Here is a 13,818-nt window from a genome sequence, read left to right as displayed (position 1 = left end):
AGTTACTTTGTCATTGCAGACTTTGAATTATTTAGAAGGTTTTAAACTTTGAGATGTTTTAACATCTTACAGCAATGATTTTCAATATTTTTTGATCCATGCATTTCATTCATCATTGTCTGAGGATCATTTTCCTGTCTCAGTCTAAACTCGAAACAGGCAAATACAATATATTTATTTAATTTAAGACTATTTTCCAACAATTTTTAAAAATTTAATTTCGAAATGTTATTAAAACGTGAATAAAAGTATAGTTGTATTCTCTCATAAACTGAAACTAAAGACCTAAAATCCTAAATAAAAAGAAAATGTAATTATTTTCTTATTTTGGGTACCTAATTTTAAAAGAAATGTATTATAAATGTAATTATAGAAAAAATTCAATTAGCATATCTGCACTTGGAAAAAGAAACAGTCACATTAGTCGCTATTAGACAATAGTGAAAAGCACACTTCTTAAATTGAGGATGAGACTTATATTGGTATTTTAAAAAATAAAAATCCTAAATCGGATAATCATTATGATATAAATACAATTAAATCATCATGATACCCCTAAATCAGACAATCATTATGAAAGAACGTAATCGCACCATTATTACAGGGCTAAAGAAAAGATATAGAAGGGCTTGTTCATTCCGCACTCAAAGCTGATTCCGCACCTCATGACGTCACGCCGCACACAGATCTCAAAAATCAGAACTAGAGGATATGAAAACTTAGCTACTGATACTTTCAGTAAGAAATGAGTTGAATGTTCGACATTTTTCTGATAACAGCTGTCAAACTTTACACTGCTAACAAATTACTTCACTTCAAAAATATAGTATTCAAACATTTCTTATCATTTTCTAATTTTAGTTTTTAACTTTTACTGTAAAATAAATGAAAGCATATAAGAACACTTTTATAGTAACATATTGTCCGATAATAATATGTAACTATAAAAGTGTCCGTATATTTTATTCATTGGGTGCCTAAATTTAATATATTTTCTTATTTATAACTGTAAAAGCAATTTTTTTTTTGTAGATGTTATCATTAGGAAACAAAAATCTTAAATGCTAATTACTAAAAAAATAATCTTAGAGCATATAATAATGGAAATATTACACTTGCTCATAAATATTTTAAATCAAGGCGTTATAATTAAAAGACATAAATATTTTGAATAATGACATATCGTATTAAATATATATAAAAAATATCTTATTAAATTCGAATAATTTTTAAGCATTAATAACTTTAATTTTTGAAGTTCAGGATTTTATTTTCTTTGACATTTTTTCTTCTGTTCTGTTTAAAGTTATGAGACTGTACCATTTTTAATGGCGAAATTAAAAGTTCTAAAAAGTCTAAACAAAAAGCTCGAAACATGATGCTTTTATTCACAGCAGGATAAATTCTTCCAGTACATTTTATAATTCATTTGATGCTGCCTTTATATTTTCTGAAGTAAAACATGGAAAATTGCGTTTTCTCATTTTGTGTTTTATAATAGTTCTATCTGATATTTCACTACTAATGTTAAATTCTTGCAATCAGATGCGGAAAAAATCACCACAAAATAAATAAAAAAGTATGAAAAACAATGAATGTACTGAAATAAGTTTAACACTAAACATACCATAACCAATCAAATGACCGTTTAAGAACTTTTGCATCGAAAATACGCTTATCGTTTTTGTCCATTTGACTTCATGACTTTTTCTTACAATTATATACAGTTAGTATTCTATTATTATTATTCTTTGTATTTTGTTTGTTTTGAATAATACTTGTCGTATACCTGTTTCTACCACAGCCGGGCATTTGACCGGGAGAACAATTTATTGCTTTATAAGGTTATGGGATTAGAAAGCACGTAATAATGCGTGTTCAACGATTAGATGAGTTGCACGTTTCTGCAAAGACTGTTGCGCAGTTAGTTCAATCAGAATAACTGTACATTCAAATTTCAAGAGAGTGCCCAAGATTTTAGATTGGCATTTTCGTGTCAGAAAAAGTTGACAAAAACTAAATGTTTTGTTAAGTAGCTTATATTTTATTTCCATAGCTTTACTTCATTTCTAACAAACTGTTAGTTTTTACTCAGAAAAATGTCGAAACAATCAAGTAATAATAATTAGAAGAAATATGTTTGAAGAGAATGTACAAAGGAAACACCCTGCCTATGTAAAAAATGCGTTGAGGAATGAATTAAAAATTCTTATTCTTTGTGTTTGCAATACATAAAAATTGGCAATAGGCAATTTCATTTAATTATAATAAAGTTCTTTTTTAGTTTATTTCATTCCTAACATCCATATTTCATACATTCAATCAAGAAATATAAAGTCCGGCCATTTGACCGGCTATGGTAAAAATAGGTATATATTAAGTGTTGTTGGTATGTTTAGCGTTAAGAAAGATGCTAGTTACATGCTAAGCAATTTATTTTTAAGGTGAGAAGTTGATGCTGCGCCGCCGTGACGTCATTGACTGAAATCAGAAGCTCGGAGCTGCACGAGTCTCTTCAAAGGAGTGCGTCCTAGCCCTGCTTTTCTCTCTTTAGCCTTGAGGCCATCATTAGGGTATAAAGCAGGGATGGGCAAACTACGGCCCGCGGGCCAACTGTGGCCCGCTGGAAGGTTTTATCCGGCCCGCGGATATAATTTTAATTTGCCGATCAGTGGCAATATACATAAACAATATACATCCATTTTCTTGTCAACTATTTAAAATTATTTCTGTTTTTCCTTTTTTAACAAAGTACCTTTTTACTTTCTCTATTTTTGTTCTACAAAACATAAATTGATGGAAATAGTTAGCACAGACAGCTTCAATTGGTAAAATGTTGAAAGCAGAAGTTCTTCATAGAATTGGCTCTAACTAGTGTTTGTCTTTCTCGAGGAATCTAATATAGGGAAATTGTACTTCACATTTGGCAGACTACGCATTTTAGGATCCAATGAGCGGACAATCTAACAATCATCTGAAGCAGTTGTTTCTAAAGATGCCAAAGTTTTACAAATCATTACCAAAAGCTAGTTTCCAAAATTTAATATTTCATGCCCAGAAAATCAGCTCTATGTTTGTTTAATCTTATATATGTGAACAAGAGTTTTCAACTTTGAACCTTAGAAAGAATCATTTCAGAAGTGGACTAACAGAAAAGCATTTAGCCTTGTTCCGTAAAATAGGCACATCTCGCTTCGAACCTTAATATAAGGAACTTTTAAAAACGAAATCGCAATTTCATTCATCTCACTAAATATTTAAATTAAAACTTGTATATCGCTTTTTTTTTTAAATTTTGAAAGTTTTATTTGTCCCACCAAACATTTTTTTNCAAGAGTTTTCAACTTTGAACCTTAGAAAGAATAATTTCAGAAGTGGACTAACAGAAAAGAATTTAGCCTTGTTCCGTAAAATAGGCACATCTCGCTTCGAACCTTAATATAAGGAACTTTTAAAAACGAAATCGCAATTTCATTCATCTCACTAAATATTTAAATTAAAACTTGTATATCGCTTTTTTTTTTGTCCCACCAAACATTTTTTTTCTCGATTTTTGGCCCTCGACCAAAAAAGTTTGCCCATCCCTGGTATAAAGGATCGTAGGCTTTACTTTGAAATCATAAGCAATAAATTAAAATCTATTTGTTAAAAATAATACAATAGAAAAACATAATATGTATTCCAGATGTACTTAAAATGGAGGAATGCAACAACAATAGCTCAGTCTCTTTATTATATTATTGCTGCCAATTTATTTCACAGTGCACACAGAGTTTGATTATTTCTTGCTTGGCAATCATATTGAATATATCCACAGCTAACAAACCCACCAATAAATGACATTTATTTATCATATTATTAAACAAAGAAGAAAATAAAAAACACATATTTTTTTCCCCTTTCATTTCTTGGCTGCATTCTTTAACAAAAATTAAATTTTTAATCTTCCAATCACATTTATCTCCATTCTTAACAAGCAACCAACAAATAAATGACGTAACAATATATACAATAAATACAGCATACAAATCAAATATTCCGTACATTTTACAATGAAAGAAAGGTTTCGTAAAAAATTAAAACTGTAGAAAAAAAAAAGTCACTCATACGAATGAAACTTAAAAATGGCCAAACGTAGAAAACGTCAGTAAATGATTGCAGGATAACAATTCTTATAAACATTTTTTTCATAGATAATTAAACTATTTTCAATAAACTCCTATTTCGGCATAAAAGTAGACATATTTATTGTTCTAGAAAAAAATGCGTTGCTCATTATTTTGTAGCAATCAATTTGCCACTTACATATTTGGACTAGTCTGATGAGATACAAAATCACTTAAAAAAGTTTTTGTATAATCCACAATTTAATGAATGTTGAAAAACCTTTCAAAAAGGACAGAACCAAGACAAAAAAAAAATTTTTTCTTTTGCAAAATGCATCGTTTTTGAAGCAAACATATATGTTTAAATTTTTAATAATATTTGTCAGTTAGTTAATATTACATGAGCCCCGTCGCGTAGTAACACGTATTCGAATATTTGTGTTCGCAAGCATTCGAATATTCGCCTTTTCGTGTATCCTCAACAACAACAAAAATAACTTAAAAAGTTTCACTCTTTAACAGAATTTTGATAACAAAAGAATGTTTTTTTTCTTCTTCTTTCTTTAAAGAAAATATGTAACAAAGAATGTGCAATTTTCTCTTTCTTTTGGGATTGTATTTAAAGAAAGTAATATTAAATATGTAATTGATTCCTTATTTAAAGATAGAATTTCATAAAAGAAACAATGAATGTCTTATTTTCGTTTAAAAAAAAAAACGGCCAGCCTCATATACACGAACATTTTTAGTTTTCCCCTTCGTTCTGATGTATTCTACTACCAAAATGCTCATGTAATTCGTTTTTAACTATTGAAATAAACATCGGTTCAGTATATGTGTATGATAAAAATATTTAATACAAAGTCGTAATATACTGTTTTGTACAGAAAAGACCATTAAAATAATGCGCAGTTCCAACTGTTTTCTTTAACTCTTTGGGATATAATTTTTATTTTACCGACTCTCTAATTACGAGTAAAAATATATTTTGATACTTCTTATTTATAAAAAAAAACAATTTGATAGTTTTAAAAAAAATCGATTAAACTATCAGAATTATATTTGACGAAAATGTATCAATAATTGATTTTGTAGAAATTTCAATGAAAAATAACTGTTTTCTTTCGGACGGCAAATAAGTGAAAATTCGAAAAATTATTTCTTGAAAGATTTTTCCTAGAACGCAGTAAAAGGTATGTATGTCATAACCATAAATCATTAAAATGCTAAATATAATATTTTTCACTTATTTTGATCTAAATTAATACAAAATAATTAAAAAAAAGTATGCAAAATTTGTTATTAAAAAAATTCTGCGTCAAAGTGTTAATGAGAATATTTTCAATGGCTTTGTCATACATTTCTTATTTGAATTTGTGATAGATTTTATAACACACTTAAAAAATAATAATAATATAGCATTAGTTGAAGAAAAAAACCACTCTTCAAAAAAAAATTTAAGAAATTTTAAAAAAAATTGTTACTAAGAGAATGCATCTTTCTAAATGTAAAATGCGCCTTTCAGTCACATAAACATCATTTGTGGAGTATATTTAGAATGTAATACCACCGGCCACCGGGGGACTAAATATATAACAAGTGGTGAAATTGTTTGTTAGTCGCTACCATTCATCGAAACACGTGTTTCTTAATATTATAAATAAATATGGAATTATTGTATGTTCACTTCGGAAATAAACCATGTAATATTTAACATGTTCTGAGAAATCCTTAAAAAAATATGCCTTAGGTTATTAATACTAACAGTTTTTTTCTTCGTTTAAAACATAACATTTTCAAAAAAGCGATCACTTTTAAAAATGATACAACTGGCCAATGACCAGTAACAAAATGTCCTAATGTAACCCTATATCTTAAGATAAACACAACAAAGTTTAATAAACAGTCTTTGATGAGAAAAAAAAAAGAGTCCCAGATAGCAAAATAAGGTTTATTTTCCCTCAGCAAAAACCTTTTAATGTTAACCTAAAAAGCTTTTTTATGCGGTTTAGGTGTAAACCTTCTCACATTAAAACGAGATTTGTGGCTATCTACTCTATTCTATCCGCATTACCCTAATCCAAAATCTTGGAAAAAGTGATGATCGGTTGGCGAGTGGCAGACAATTTTTTGATAGCCAATTGTTATACAGTAAAACCTCTGACCAACGGTCCATTGCTTGACCGGTGTTAATGGGTGGTTCGGAATTATAATTAAATTGGTTCAAAAAATACAATTAATAATAAATCACAAGCAACATCAAACATAAAATTAAAAAAACAAATAAATAATTACTAACAAGATGACTCAAACGAACTCTATCCGCCCTATAATTGACACATTAAACTATTCGTTGCTGTTTATTTTTTCTTTTTCGAACAATTTTTTTCAGATAACTGATAATGTTCATTGTTTTATAATGCAGTTCCTCATCATATTATCAGCCACTTTTCTGTTTGGATGTTCTAGCCCTTCATCTCAATTTTTCTGCAATTTGTATAGAATTTTCTTGTGAAATTAGCACAACAATTAGTTAACCATTCAAACAGAATTTCATCTTTGCCTGCTTTTTTTCGAATCCAGATTTAATCCACTAAAATACCGATCCATAGAACTTTTTTTTAAGATCTCATTCATTCGCGTTTTCCCACAGAGCGTTTATTCCTTTTTTTTTTATCAATATCATTAACTTTTATTTTATAGTTCGAAGGAACTTTCTATCATATTTTCATTATTCATTAACTGTCTAGAAAGAAATAGCTGAACCAAATCTTGCTGTTTTCGTCGGTAATTTCTAAAAATTTCTAAAATCGGAATCTGACGCGTAAAGAATGCGGAACAAGATGGAAACAACCCCTGAATCTGAATGCATGAATCAATGGAACCTGTGATTTCAACCATGCTGCAATGGGAACTGTCAAATCCATGATTGTATGAATGCTTACAAACTGTTGTGAATGTAAGAAAATATGTTTAGTAATGATCAGTTAAAATTATTGCTGACAAAAAAATGGGTTGATTCATGCTTTTATCGGCAATCCTATGGAAGACTTTCGGTATCATAAACAATAGAATCGTTAAGAAAGAAGGTTTTACTGTCAACCTGTGGCCATTAACGCATTTCTTTGGAATATGGCTTTTAAAATGACATGAGAATTTTTTTCTCGAATCAAGAATGTCTAAATAAATTGTTATACATTATAACTCATCTGAACTATACCAAAACTAAGAAGTTTGAAAATAAAATAAAAAGACAAATGATTTTATTTATTACTTTTTTTTTAGAAAATGAAATAAGCAATTTGTCTGGAAATTTTCTTTTTAAGGTTTTACAAATTTAGCCCTTTTTAGCTGTTTTCTGCAACTCTATGGAAGACGTTCGGTATCATAAACATTATGGTCTTTAAGAAAGAAGGCTTAACTGTCATCCTGTGGCCGTTAACACATTTCTTTCGAGTAAAAATATGCCTTTTAACCTTTTGCATACGACTGGTTCAACATGTGGAACACATGTGATGGTGCATAGTAAACAAAGGGTTAAAATGACATGAGAATTTTTTTCTTCTCAATTCTAGAAAGTCTAAATAAATTGTTGTACATTATATAACTCATCTGAACTATACAAACATGAAGAAGCTTAAAAATGTTAAAAAAAAGAAAATCTCTCTAAAAAAAAAGACAAATGATTTTATTTTTAGAAAATGAAAAAAGTAATTTGTCTGAATATTTTTTTAAACGTTTTACAAATTTAGCACTTCTTATTGTACTGGATCAAAAATCCAAAAATCAGGTAGTTAAGCGAGGCTACGAAAACCTGCGGGTTTCTTAAAAATTTCACGTTTTTTTCTTTGGGCATGTAAAACAAGACATTTCCCTTTTTTTCCCTCCTTTTCTACTTGTTGCACTACTTCAGTTGCATTTGTTTTAATAATGAAAGGCCTCTGTTGTTTATACTTTCTTTACACGTGAAAATATCGTATTGCTTTTTGACTTGTCTTCGAGATATAATCGCATTATGGAACGAAAGGTGTTTTTTTTTAAAATTTCTTTACACTTTTTTTTTATCCCATATTTTTTCTTCACCCCCTTTTTTAGAGACTTCCCCATTTAGATAAGTGTTTAAACTCTCAACAACTAGCATGAAAAATAATTTTATTTTTAATAATACAGTGCTAAAATTAGTTATTTTTTGCAACTTTAACTTATAATATTTCTGGATATTTTGCAGTCATTGAAATGTCCATACAGTTTTTTTCTAAATCGCAATTAAGAGCAGGTTTTTATTTCAAAAAAATTGGGCAGATCAGTTAGGTTAGGATACTTGACATTTTCGATTTTCTTGAAATTTTCAGTATATGTTTTTTTATGTAAAACCATAATATGTGTTTATCTTATTTTTATGAATTTTTCTTATTTCGAAGTATTTTAGGGGTCGAAGCTGTACATCCTTCGGAATTTTGAGAAAAACGCATCGATACTTTTCAATGGTAATATTTTTTCGGAAACGAATGAATCACGACATTATTATTATTTTACGTTTCTACTACGTTCGCACTAACTATTAAGACATAAATATTTTCAGAGAATCTTTGTATCGAAGAAGGTCATTCCAAAATCTTCAAAAAAAGGCTATTTTCTCAGTATTTGACCTTCAAAATCTACCACAGAGGTACACATAACCTTTCACATAAAGAGCATATTCTTCAACAAAATGATCCAACCCTGCCAGACCGGCTCCGATGCTCAAATGAATCGTCATCAGTTCGAAGTTTTTTTTTAAAATCAATCGTGACTCTAAAAATTTCATAACCCTCAACCACAATTTCGAAGAAGATGGAAGTCAATAGAACATTTTTCTGATAAGGAGTTCTTTGGAAGCATTTAAACTGATCTTTGTTCAGATAAGGATGAATTATTTTCTCACATACCAAGCCTATTTGAGTAAAATGCGCTTATTATATCCAATTTATAGAGTGATCCAATTTATACAACTTTCACACGAAGTAAACTTTAAAGTATGTTTATTTCGCATTAAATATATGAGTTAAATACAGTATAGTGTTATTTTTCAACCAATGCAAAGCTTTTCCATTTTCTTTTTTTCAGTTCGAATGAATACACAATTCTATGAAGTTCAAATTCTATTCTTGTCATAAATATATTTGCTGAATATAAGTATAAATTTGGTTGTCCCTTTTCTCAAACATTTCGGAGAAAAAAATGTTCTATCATTATTACTTTAAATTTATACATGAAAACTAGGATAGCAATGGTGGCTCATCAAAAATTCTTTTCTTTCTGCGACAGTACCTGTTGGAATTCACTGACAGTTTATTTCATTTTCAAAAAATAGAATGCACCTTTACGACGATGAACATCTCAAACCAATACTAAACTTTCGAGTCGCATTCAAGTAAACTATTCAAAATGCTCTTTATTGGCTTCATTCATAATGAAACAGTTCAAATATATTCACTGAGCAATAAAAATAAGCATTGAACTGAGCAATAAAATTTGGCAATACATCATCGTAACAAGCAGCAGATCTGTTAGCCAGAACAATATTGCATGTGTAGACAAGTTTTCTTCTTCTTTTGATTTGAGATTTTAGTCTCTAGTTAATACTGTAAATTGGCAAAAGAATTTTGGTACTAACAATAAAAAAAATTCCTGATTAACTTTCCTGTTTCGTAGTAAGCATAAAGCTCCGTTTGGCAAACGGGATCTTTTGTGTGAAGGACTACTTTTTCTAGTTTGTTTTTCAGCTGTAGTGGTTCAAATATTCTTTTGTTGTAAACGAAAAGCTATCAAAATCATCTATTTTTTTATGAATTTTAATCTTCATAAAATGTTTTTAAACCTCAGTGTGAACAGAGCTACGTATTTCACATTAAGTAGAAAAAAATTGAGAAGAAAAAAAAAACAGTTTAAAAATAGTCACTATGTTTTGAACTGGAATATTTAGCCTGAGACGGCGCGGATTTTTAATTCTTTGAAGGACTTGAGGGTTATAAAAGTCGTTTATAAAAATAAAGGCCATTAAATAAAGTTGCTAAAATTATCATTGATTGAAAAAAGTTTTATTTAATTCTCTCATTAAAAAGCTTGAATGAAGGAAGACTCCTGTCTAAAGTAATATCTAAGTTGCCCGGTAAAATTGTTACAATTTTGAATTGAGGCACTGCATGAAAATACTATAACTACTTTGTATATGAGATGGGTGGGAAATCGTTGTATTTAATCAGATTTAGAACTACATGGGTGAGGCTCTTAAAATTTATTCAATAATTTAATTTTTTTTCTGAATTGGTAACATATTCAATCGTCACTGGTAAAAACAGAAGAGACTCAAAATGGAAAGAACATGCTTCTTTCCTTAAATTCAAAATTAAAAGTCTCTTTTCATTAAATTCCAAAATTATTGTTGTTAGAAATTTGTTGATATTACAGGGAGCATAGCCAAATCTTTCAACAAAAAATAAGCACCTTTTAAATACTTTTTAAGCAATTAAAAATATTTCTAAGCACCATATACATTAACAAAATGCAAAATAATTTTCTAAGACTTTACATGATCGTTGATAATATTAGTTTTCGACAAAGAACTCTTTTCTTGATTATTTTAACCATTAAAAAATGATCAAGAGATTTTCAGAGAGTGGAAAATGAAGCTTGAAATAGAGAATATTTTGCAAAATGCAGCAGAGTTGCACAAGAAAGTGCAATAATCTCATTTAACCCAACTCACTATACGCACATGCGGACTCGCAAGTATTTCATTAAACCTGTAAAATGATTGACGCTTTCATACGCTGTGGACCGACGGTACGCTGAAATAAATTGTGGAAACGTTGAATAGAACAATGTGAAAAGCATGCTTTGGCATAATACGTGGCGAAAATGGACAGGGAAAAGAAAAAAAAAATCTCATGTTCGAAACAGGAAAATTAAGCATATTTTTAAAAACATCCAATGAAAAAAGCACCTTTAGGGGCTTTTAAAAAACGAAAATTGAAAAAAGCACCTTTATGTAATTTTCAAAAACGGTAGGCACCATGTAATAATTTCTAATCAGATGGTCATAATTGTTTTCAACTAAATGTTGTGAGTAGAAAACATCCAGTTTTTTTTATAAGTATATTAGTTGATTACTTTCTGTTATGAAAATATCTGAACAGATATTGTACTATAAATATCTCTCACGATAGGATCATATAAATAATTCAGATTTTCAATTGTTATAATCCAAATTCTAAAATAGCGACTAGACTGATTGTCTTCTAAAGAATTCTGGAACGAAGAGGTAGATCATGTAAGAAGCAAAAGAAACATGTCAATGGAACTTTGCAACCAGATTTTCAGAAAAAAAATTTCCTCACTTTTTTGGATTCCCTGAGTCTATAAGAAAGTGAAGTTCAACATAATTTGTATAAAGCTATATATAAAATCATTTAATAGCTATATTTTTTGTTTTAGATTGCCACCTATATAGCAGAAACGATCTGTTATATTTCAAAAAATCAAAGACATTGATGTAGGATTTTTGTTCGATTTTACTCAACCAGAAGTTGCCACTCTATTATGTAGCGCAACACACAAGAAACGTCCGCATAGAAAATGTTCCTCTGTTTAATCAATGAGAAATTGCACAAATATTGTTACATGATTTAATTTCTGAAAAATGACTCAGCAATTTTTAAGAAAAGCCAAGACTTGTTACTTTAAACTAGTGTACAGTTAAAACAGGTGCAATGTCACTTGTATTCTAGAAAAACTTAATTATTGCTTCTTATTTGTGATCATTGTCCAAACGAGACATTTCATTTGTTTAAAAAGTTCTTCAAAACAGAAATAATTTTTGTTCGAGATTTCGAATACGTTATATTGAACAATTAATATCGTTATTTCTTCCTCTATTGCCTATAGATACATATGCTTGTATTTATGAGAGAAAAGAGGTTACGCCAATTTAATTAATTAAGCTTATTTTTCTATTAATTATAAATAAACCCTACAGCTGAGTAAGTTTTTGTACAATTTTTTAAATAATCTAAATGATATATTAAATGTTACAAAAATACTTCCAATTCTAATACGAAATATTTTTAGAATTCTATAAATAATTGCATCATCGTTAAGACATAATTATATAGTCATATTATTAGATTAAATATTGTCAGAGAAAATTCATTTTATTCCTTTGCCTGGAGAACATATGAATAATCAAAAACTTTCTTTCTAATATTTGAACATATATTTATTAATTTTCTTGTGTATTTTTCTCCCTCGTGTTTTAACAGACCTATTTCTTTTACCGGAAATCGTTTTTTATTTTAAAATATCGTATGCAGTCTCTGTATCGTAATAATTACATGCATTTGCTGCATCAGGAGTAGCACGATCCAGAATGCCTGTAACTGTATTCATTTATGATCTTCAATTCGTTAATTATTGTTATATTGTATTTTACATGTTTTCATGAAAATATGTTGATCAATCAATGTTATTGGAATGAGTTAAAAGCCTTCAGTAGCGAATGAGAAAAAAACACCTTTCGTTCTCTTCTTTTGATTACAACTCGAGGATTTTATTGTGAGGTACACTGGGATGCAATAAATATGAATGGAAACACGTGACTAAAGTCATGTGACGTCTAACTACTGAGTGCTGTGGATAAGTGCAGTTTTCTTATGAATGAAGGGGATTTGTACAATCATTCACCTTATGATTTAAACAAATATAACTCATCCCATAACTTCGTATGAATTTGAGCCAACGTTGTCTCCTGTTAAAAATAAACACACAGTTTTCGTTCGACAACGTTGAAACTCATCCGGAAGTCCGATTGATTAATGTTAATGAAAAAAAGGTTATTTGATGCGCGCTAAATGATAGCTTGTAATCGGTTTATTTTTATTATTAAATATGCTTTCGTTTTATAATATTGCTCGGTTTAGTGTTTAAATTATAGCTTGTAATCGGTTTATTTGTAATATTATATATACTACTTTCGTTTTATAATATTGCTCGGTTTAGTTTTCAATAGCATGTAATCGGTTTATTTTTAATATTAAATATACTTTCGTTTTATAATATTGCTCGGTTTATTTTCTAAATTATAGCTTGTAATCGGTTTATTTTTAATGTAATATACTTTCGTTTCATTAATATTGCTTGGTTTAGTTTTTAAATTATAGCTTGCAATCGGTTTATTTTTAATATTAACATACTTTCGTTTTAAAATTGCTCGTCAGACTAAATTTGAACGTTTTATTACAAATTTTGTATCAGAGCCCCCATGTCAGAGAACAATATTATTTATTTTATTCCGCAAGCGGTATTAAAATATTTCCGTAATAATATTTAACTTATCAAAACTGAACTTATCAAGTCATTAATGATTAAAAATAAGTTGTTCCACATAGTATATGATAGTAGTTCTGTTTAACATATTGCAGAAATAAAGAATCTTCCTAAACATTCGAAAAAGAAATATTTCATTTTGTGATTTGATTACTTATGACGACAGTTCAGTTTAAAAACATACAAGAAGATAGCTTTAGACATTTTTATTAATGACAGTTCGGAATTTTTTTTCACATAATATTTATTATCATTATTTATTTAAAATTAATCTTTGTTATATCATCGAATGTTTGAAATCTCACTTCTTGTTCTTAAAATAATGCAATTGACACAGGGGGGTTCTTCA

The sequence above is a fragment of the Parasteatoda tepidariorum genome, chromosome 9 (genome assembly GCF_043381705.1).
Source record: "Parasteatoda tepidariorum isolate YZ-2023 chromosome 9, CAS_Ptep_4.0, whole genome shotgun sequence".
Lineage (NCBI taxonomy): Eukaryota > Metazoa > Arthropoda > Arachnida > Araneae > Theridiidae > Parasteatoda > Parasteatoda tepidariorum.
The sequence above is the reverse complement of the archived record's forward strand: the minus strand, read 5'-3'. Positions refer to the sequence as shown.